This window comes from Rhodnius prolixus, unplaced genomic scaffold (genome assembly GCF_049639745.1).
Source record: "Rhodnius prolixus isolate KJV_2025 unplaced genomic scaffold, Rpr scaffold_4, whole genome shotgun sequence".
In the NCBI taxonomy this organism is placed as follows: domain Eukaryota; kingdom Metazoa; phylum Arthropoda; class Insecta; order Hemiptera; family Reduviidae; genus Rhodnius; species Rhodnius prolixus.
In genome coordinates, this window is record NW_027411614.1 from 44453486 (window position 1) to 44463458 (window position 9973).

The window sequence follows — 9973 nt, forward strand, 5'->3', positions numbered from 1 at the left end:
AAATGCATAATAGCCAGCAACAAACTAATGTATCAACCTGACGGTGATACCCTAATCTTAATAACTAAATGCATAATAGCCTGCAATTGTCAAATGTACCAACCTGATGGTGATACCCTAATCTTAATAATTAAATGCATAGTAGCTAGCAACAGTAAATGTAACAATCTGATGGTGATAGCCTAACCTTAATAACTACACGCGTATATTTGTTATAGGTAAAGTGTTGTATCTACCTCACGGAGATACCCTAATCATAATAACTAGATGCATAATAGCCAGCAACAGACCAATGTATCAACCTGACGGTGATACCCTAAACTTAATTAGTAAATGCAAAATAGCCAGCCGAAGACCAATCTATCGACCTGATAGTGATACCCTAATCTTAATAACTAAATGCATAGTAGCCAGCAACAGAAAATGTAACAATCTGATGGTGATAGCCTAACCTTAATAACTGCCCGCGTATATTTGTTATACGTAAAGTGCAGTATCTACCTGACGGTGATACCCTAATCTTAATAACTAAATGCATAATAGCCAGCAACTGACAAATGTATCAACCTGATGGTGATACCCTAACCTTAATAACTAAACGCGTCATATTTATTGTAGGTAAACTGTTGTATCTACCTGACGGTGATACCCTAAACTTAATTAGTATATGCATGATAGCCAGCAAAAGACTAATGTATCAAACAGATGGGATACCCCATCCTAAATAACTAAACGCGTCATATTTAATATTGGTAAAGTGTTGTATCTACCTGACGGTGATACCCTAAACTTAATAACTAAATGCATAATAGCCAGCAACCGACCTATGTATCAACCTGACGGTGATACCCTAATCTTAATAACTAAATGCATAGTAGCCAGCAACAGAAAATGTAACAATCTGATGGTGATAGCCTATCCTTAATAACTAACTACACGCGTATATTTGTTATACGTAAAGTGTTGTATCTACCTGACGGTGACACCCTAATCTTAATAACTAAATGCATAATAGCCAGCAACAGACAAATGTATCAACCTGATGGTGATACCCTAACCTTAATAACTAAACGCGTCATATTTATTGTAGGTAAACTGTTGTATCTACCTGACGGTGATACGCTAAACTTAATTAGTATATGCATGATAGCCAGCAAAAGACTAATGTATCAAACAGATGGGATACCCTATCCTAAATAACTAAACGCGTCATATTTAATATTGGTAAAGTGTTGTATCTACCTCACGGAGATACCCTAATCATAATAACTAGATGCATAATAGCCAGCAACAGACCAATGTATCAACCTGACGGTGATACCCTAAACTTAATTAGTAAATGCAAAATAGCCAGCCGAAGACCAATTTATCGACCTGATAGTGATACCCTAATCTTAATAACTAAATGCATAGTAGCCAGCAACAGAAAATGTAACAATCTGATGGTGATAGCCTAACCTTAATAACTGCACGCGTATATTTGTTATACGTAAAGTGTTGTATCTACCTGACGGTGATACCCTAATCTTAATAAATAAATGCATAATAGCCAGTAACTGACAAATGTATCAACCTGACGGTGATACCCTAAACTTAATTAGTATATGCATAATAGCCAGCAAAAGACTAATGTATCAAACAGATGGGATACCCTATCCTAAATAACTATACGCGTCATATTTAATATTGGTAAAGTGTTGTATCTACCTGACGGTGATACCCTAATCTTAATAACTAAATGCATAATAGCCAGCAACCGACCTATGTATCAACCTGACGGTGATACCCTAATCTTAATAACTAAATGCATAGTAGCCAGCAACAGAAAATGTAACAATCTGATGGTGATACCATAACAAGTAACCGCGTCATATTTAATATAGTTAAAGTGTTGTATCTACCTTACGGTGATACCCTAATCTTAATAACTAAATGCATAATAGCCAGCAACAAACTAATGTATCAAACTGATGGTGATACCATAACCTTAATAACTAAATGCATAATAGCCTGCAATTGTCAAATGTACCAACCTGATGGTGATACCCTAATCTTAATAACTAAATGCATAGTAGCTAGCAACAGAAAATGTAACAATCTGATGGTGATAGCCTAACCTTAATAACTACACGCGTATATTTGTTATAGGTAAAGTGTTGTATCTACCTCACGGAGATACCCTAATCATAATAACTAGATGCATAATAGCCAGCAACAGACCAATGTATCAACCTGACGGTGATACCCTAAACTTAATTAGTAAATGCAAAATAGCCAGCCGAAGACCAATCTATCGACCTGATAGTGATACCCTAATCTTAATAACTAAATGCATAGTAGCCAGCAACAGAAAATGTAACAATCTGATGGTGATAGCCTAACCTTAATAACTGCCCGCGTATATTTGTTATACGTAAAGTGCTGTATCTACCTGACGGTGATACCCTAATCTTAATAACTAAATGCATAATAGCCAGCAACTGACAAATGTATCAACCTGATGGTGATACCCTAACCTTAATAACTAAACGCGTCATATTTATTGTAGGTAAACTGTTGTATCTACCTGACGGTGATACCCTAAACTTAATTAGTATATGCATGATAGCCAGCAAAAGACTAATGTATCAAACAGATGGGATACCCTATCCTAAATAACTAAACGCGTCATATTTAATATTGGTAAAGTGTTGTATCTACCTGACGGTGATACCCTAAACTTAATAACTAAATGCATAATAGCCAGCAACCGACCTATGTATCAACCTGACGGTGATACCCTAATCCTTATAACTAAATGCATAATAGCCTGCAATTGTCAAATGTACCAACCTGATGGTGATACCCTAATCTTAATAACTAAATGCATAGTAGCTAGCAACAGAAAATGTAACAATCTGATGGTGATAGCCTAACCTTAATAACTACACGCCTATATTTGTTATAGGTAAAGTGTTGTATCTACCTCACGGAGATACCCTAATCATAATAACTAGATACATAATAGCCAGCAACAGACCAATGTATCAACCTGACGGTGATACCCTAAACTTAATTAGTAAATGCAAAATAGCCAGCCGAAGACCAATCTATCGACCTGATAGTGATACCCTAATCTTAATAACTAAATGCATAGTAGCCAGCAACAGAAAATGTAACAATCTGATGGTGATAGCCTAACCTTAATAACTGCCCGCGTATATTTGTTATACGTAAAGTGCAGTATCTACCTGACGGTGATACCCTAATCTTAATAACTAAATGCATAATAGCCAGCAACTGACAAATGTATCAACCTGATGGTGATACCCTAACCTTAATAACTAAAGGCGTCATATTTATTGTAGGTAAACTGTTGTATCTACCTGACGGTGATACCCTAAACTTAATTAGTATATGCATGATAGCCAGCAAAAGACTAATGTAACAAACAGATGGGATACCCCATCCTAAATAACTAAACGCGTCATATTTAATATTGGTAAAGTGTTGTATCTACCTGACGGTGATACCCTAAACTTAATAACTAAATGCATAATAGCCAGCAACCGACCTATGTATCAACCTGACGGTGATACCCTAATCTTAATAACTAAATGCATAGTAGCCAGCAACAGAAAATGTAACAATCTGATGGTGATAGCCTATCCTTAATAACTAACTACACGCGTATATTTGTTATACGTAAAGTGTTGTATCTACCTGACGGTGACACCCTAATCTTAATAACTAAATGCATAATAGCCAGCAACAGACAAATGTATCAACCTGATGGTGATACCCTAACCTTAATAACTAAACGCGTCATATTTATTGTAGGTAAACTGTTGTATCTACCTGACGGTGATACCCTAAACTTAATTAGTATATGCATGATAGCCAGCAAAAGACTAATGTATCAAACAGATGGGATACCCTATCCTAAATAACTAAACGCGTCATATTTAATATTGGTAAAGTGTTGTATCTACCTGACGGTGATACCCTAAACTTAATAACTAAATGCATAATAGCCAGCAACCGACCTATGTATCAACCTGACGGTGATACCCTACACTTAATAACTAAATGCATAGTAGCCAGCAACAGAAAATGTACCAATCTGATGGTGATACCATAACAAGTAACCGCGTCATATTTAATATAGTTAAAGTGTTGTATCTACCTTACGGTGATACCCTAATCATAATAACTAATTGCATAATAGACAGCAACAAACTAATGTATCAAACTGATGGTGATACCATAACCTTAATAACTAAATGCATAATAGCAAGCAATTGTCAAATGTATCAACCTGACGGTGATACCCTAACCTTAATAACTAAATTCATAATAGCCAGCAACAAAAAATGTACCAATCTGATGGTGATAGCCTAACCTTAATAACTATACGCGTATATTTGTTATAAGTAAAGTGTTGTATCTACCTCACGGAGATACCCTAATCATAATAACTAGATGCATAATAGCCAGCAACAGACCAATGTATCAACCTGACGGTGATACCCTAAACTTAATTAGTAAATGCAAAATAGCCAGCCGAAGACCAATTTATCGACCTGATAGTGATACCCTAATATTAATAACTAAATGCATAGTAGCCAGCAACAGAAAATGTAACAATCTGATGGTGATAGCCTAACCTTAATAACTGCACGCGTATATTTGTTATACGTAAAGTGTTGTATCTACCTGACGGTGATAACCTAATCTTAATAAATAAATGCATAATAGCCAGTAACTGACAAATGTATCAACCTGACGGTGATACCGTAAACTTAATTAGTATATGCATAATAGCCAGCAAAAGACTAATGTATCAAACAGATGGGATACCCTATCCTAAATAACTATACGCGTCATATTTAATATGGGTAAAGTGTTGTATCTACCTGACGGTGATACCCTAATCTTAATAACTAAATGCATAATAGCCAGCAACCGACCTATGTATCAACCTGACGGTGATACCCTAATCTTAATAACTAAATGCATAGTAGCCAGCAACAGAAAATGTAACAATCTGATGGTGATACCATAACAAGTAACCGCGTCATATTTAATATAGTTAAAGTGTTGTATCTACCTTACGGTGATACCCTAATCTTAATAACTAAATGCATAATAGCCAGCAACAAACTAATGTATCAAACTGATGGTGATACCATAACCTTAATAACTAAATGCATAATAGCCTGCAATTGTCAAATGTACCAACCTGATGGTGATACCCTAATCTTAATAACTAAATGCATAGTAGCTAGCAACAGAAAATGTAACAATCTGATGGTGATAGCCTAACCTTAATAACTACATGCGTATATTTGTTATAGGTAAAGTGTTGTATCTACCTCACGGAGATACCCTAATCATAATAACTAGATGCATAATAGCCAGCAACAGACCAATGTATCAACCTGACGGTGATACCCTAAACTTAATTAGTAAATGCAAAATAGCCAGCCGAAGACCAATCTATCGACCTGATAGTGATACCCTAATCTTAATAACTAAATGCATAGTAGCCAGCAACAGAAAATGTAACAATCTGATGGTGATAGCCTAACCTTAATAACTGCCCGCGTATATTTGTTATACGTAAAGTGCTGTATCTACCTGACGGTGATACCCTAATCTTAATAACTAAATGCATAATAGCCAGCAACTGACAAATGTATCAACCTGATGGTCATACCCTAACCTTAATAACTAAACGCGTCATATTTATTGTAGGTAAACTGTTGTATCTACCTGACGGTGATACCCTAAACTTAATTAGTATATGCATGATAGCCAGCAAAAGACTAATGTATCAAACAGATGGGATACCCTATCCTAAATAACTAAACGCGTCATATTTAATATTGGTAAAGTGTTGTATCTACCTGACGGTGATACCCTAAACTTAATAACTAAATGCATAATAGCCAGCAACCGACCTATGTATCAACCTGACGGTGATACCCTAATCTTAATAACTAAATGCATAGTAGCCAGCAACAGAAAATGTAACAATCTGATGGTGATAGCCTACCCTTAATAACTACACGCGTATATTTGTTATACGTAAAGTGTTGTATCTACCTGACGGTGACACCCTAATCTTAATAACTAAATGCATAATAGCCTGCAATTGTCAAATGTACCAACCTGATGGTGATACCCTAATCTTAATAACTAAATGCATAGTAGCTAGCAACAGAAAATGTAACAATCTGATGGTGATAGCCTAACCTTAATAACTACACGCGTATATTTGTTATAGGTAAAGTGTTGTATCTACCTCACGGAGATACCCTAATCATAATAACTAGATGCATAATAGCCAGCAACAGACCAATGTATCAACCTGACGGTGATACCCTAAACTTAATTAGTAAATGCAAAATAGCCAGCCGAAGACCAATCTATCGACCTGATAGTGATACCCTAATCTTAATAACTAAATGCATAGTAGCCAGCAACAGAAAATGTAACAATCTGATGGTGATAGCCTAACCTTAATAACTGCCCGCGTATATTTGTTATACGTAAAGTGCTGTATCTACCTGACGGTGATACCCTAATCTTAATAACTAAATGCATAATAGCCAGCAACTGACAAATGTATCAACCTGATGGTGATACCCTAACCTTAATAACTAAACGCGTCATATTTATTGTAGGTAAACTGTTGTATCTACCTGACGGTGATACCCTAAACTTAATTAGTATATGCATGATAGCCAGCAAAAGACTAATGTATCAAACAGATGGGATACCCCATCCTAAATAACTAAACGCGTCATATTTAATATTGGTAAAGTGTTGTATCTACCTGACGGTGATACCCTAAACTTAATAACTAAATGCATAATAGCCAGCAACCGACCTATGTATCAACCTGACGGTGATACCCTAATCTTAATAACTAAATGCATAGTAGCCAGCAACAGAAAATGTAACAATCTGATGGTGATAGCCTATCCTTAATAACTAACTACACGCGTATATTTGTTATACGTAAAGTGTTGTATCTACCTGACGGTGACACCCTAATCTTAATAACTAAATGCATAATAGCCAGCAACAGACAAATGTATCAACCTGATGGTGATACCCTAACCTTAATAACTAAATGCATAATAGCCAGCAACAAACTAATGTATCAAACTGATGGTGATACCATAACCTTAATAACTAAATGCATAATAGCCTGCAATTGTCAAATGTACCAATCTGATGGTGATACCCTAATCTTAATAACTAAATGCATAGTAGCTAGCAACAGAAAATGTAACAATCTGATGGTGATAGCCTAACCTTAATAACTACACGCGTATATTTGTTATAGGTAAAGTGTTGTATCTACCTCACGGAGATACCCTAATCATACTAACTAGATGCATAATAGCCAGCAACAGACCAATGTATCAACCTGACGGTGATACCCTAAACTTAATTAGTAAATGCAAAATAGCCAGCCGAAGACCAATCTATCGACCTGATAGTAATACCCTAATCTTAATAACTAAATGCATAGTAGCAAGCAACAGAAAATGTAACAATCTGATGGTGATAGCCTAACCTTAATAACTACACGCGTATATTTGTTATAGGTAAAGTGTTGTATCTACCTCACAGAGATACCCTAATCATAATAACTAGATGCATAATAGCCAGCAACAGACCAATGTATCAACCTGACGGTGATACCCTAAACTTAATTAGTAAATGCAAAATAGCCAGCCGAAGACCAATCTATCGACCTGATAGTGATACCCTAATCTTAATAACTAAATGCATAGCAGCCAGCAACAGAAAATGTAACAATCTGATGGTGATAGCCTAACCTTAATAACTGCCCGCGTATATTTGTTATACGTAAAGTGCTGTATCTACCTGACAGTGATACCCTAATCTTAATAACTAAATGCATAATAGCCAGCAACTGACAAATGTATCAACCTGATGGCGATACCCTAACCTTAATAACTAAACGCGTCATATTTATTGTAGGTAAACTGTTGTATCTACCTGACGGTGATACCCTAAACTTAATTAGTACATGCATGATAGCCAGCAAAAGACTAATGTATCAAACAGATGGGATACCCTATCCTAAATAACTATACGCGTCATATTTAATATTGGTAAAGTGTTGTATCTACCTGACGGTGATACCCTAAACTTAATAACTAAATGCATAATAGCCAGCAACCGACCTATGTATCAACCTGACGGTGATACCCTAATCTTAATAACTAAATGCATAGTAGCCAGCAACAGAAAATGTAACAATCTGATGGTGATAGCCTATCCTTAATAACTACACGCGTATATTTGTTATACGTAAAGTGTTGTATCTACCTGACGGTGACACCCTAATCTTAATAACTAAATGCATAATAGCCTGCAATTGTCAAATGTACCAACCTGATGGTGATACCCTAATCTTAATAACTAAATGCATAGTAGCTAGCAACAGAAATTGTAACAAACTGATGGTGATAGCCTAACCTTAATAACTACACTCGTATATTTGTTATAGGTAAAGTGTTGTATCTACCTCACGGAGATACCCTAATCATAATAACTAGATGCATAATAGCCAGCAACAGACCAATGTATCAACCTGACGGTGATACCGTAAACTTAATTAGTAAATGCAAAATAGCCAGCCGAAGACCAATCTATCGACCTGATAGTGATACCCTAATCTTAATAACTAAATGCATAGTAGCCAGCAACAGAAAATGTAACAATCTGATGGTGATAGCCTAACCTTAATAACTGCCCGCGTATATTTGTTATACGTAAAGTGCTGTATCTACCTGACGGTGATACCCTAATCTTAATAACTAAATGCATAATAGCCAGCAACTGACAAATGTATCAACCTGATGGTGATACCCTAACCTTAATAACTAAACGCGTCATATTTATTGTAGGTAAACTGTTGTATCTACCTGACGGTGATACCCTAAACTTAATTAGTATATGCATGATAGCCAGCAAAAGACTAATGTATCAAACAGATGGGATACCCCATCCTAAATAACTAAACGCGTCATATTTAATATTGGTAAAGTGTTGTATCTACCTGACGGTGATACCCTAAACTTAATAACTAAATGCATAATAGCCAGCAACAGAAAATGTAACAATCTGATGGTGATAGCCTATCCTTAATAACTAACTACACGCGTATATTTGTTAGACGTAAAGTGTTGTATCTACCTGACGGTGACACCCTAATCTTAATAACTAAATGCATAATAGCCAGCAACAGACAAATGTATCAACCTGACGGTGATACCCTAAACTTAATTAGTAAATGCAAAATAGCCAGCCGAAGACCAATCTATCGACCTGATAGTGATACCCTAATTTTAATAACTAAATGCATAGTAGCCAGCAACAGAAAATGTAACAATCTGATGGTGATAGCCTAACCTTAATAACTGCCCGCGTATATTTGTTATACGTAAAGTGCTGTATCTACCTGACGGTGATACCCTAATCTTAATAACTAAATGCATAATAGCCAGCAACAGACAAATGTATCAACCTGACGGTGATACCCTAAACTTAATAACTAAATGCATAATAGCCAGCAACCGACCTATGTATCAACCTGACGGTGATACCCTAATCTTAATAACTAAATGCATAGTAGCCAGCAACAGAAAATGTAACAATCTGATGGTGATAGCCTATCCTTAATAACTACACGCGTATATTTGTTATACGTAAAGTGTTGTATCTACCTGACGGTGACACCCTAATCTTAATAACTAAATGCATAATAGCCTGCAATTGTCAAATGTACCAACCTGATGGTGATACCCTAATCTTAATAACTAAATGCATAGTAGCTAGCAACAGAAATTGTAACAATCTGATGGTGATAGCCTAACCTTAATAACTACACGCGTATATTTGTTATAGGTAAAGTGTTGTATCTACCTCACGGAGATACCCTAATCAT